Genomic DNA, 218 nt, shown 5'->3' on the forward strand with positions numbered 1-218 from the left:
GTCCCGGCGGTGGTGCGTCCCTGCAGGTCGCCTGAGGAGCGCGCATCCTGCCGTGACTTGTTAGAGTCCCTGGCTCCTGGCGGCTGGGAGTGCTGGCACGCCTCGCCCTTCCGTGATCTGGTGGAATCTGCTGGAACTGTGTTTGCTGGGGCTGCGCTGGGAGCGTGGAGGCTTCGTGGCTTTTTTTGGGAGGGGGGCCCGCACAGGTCCCCCCAGGG

Source organism: Merops nubicus, unplaced genomic scaffold (assembly GCF_000691845.1).
Source record: "Merops nubicus isolate BGI_N331 unplaced genomic scaffold, ASM69184v1 scaffold3597, whole genome shotgun sequence".
In the NCBI taxonomy this organism is placed as follows: Eukaryota; Metazoa; Chordata; class Aves; order Coraciiformes; family Meropidae; genus Merops; species Merops nubicus.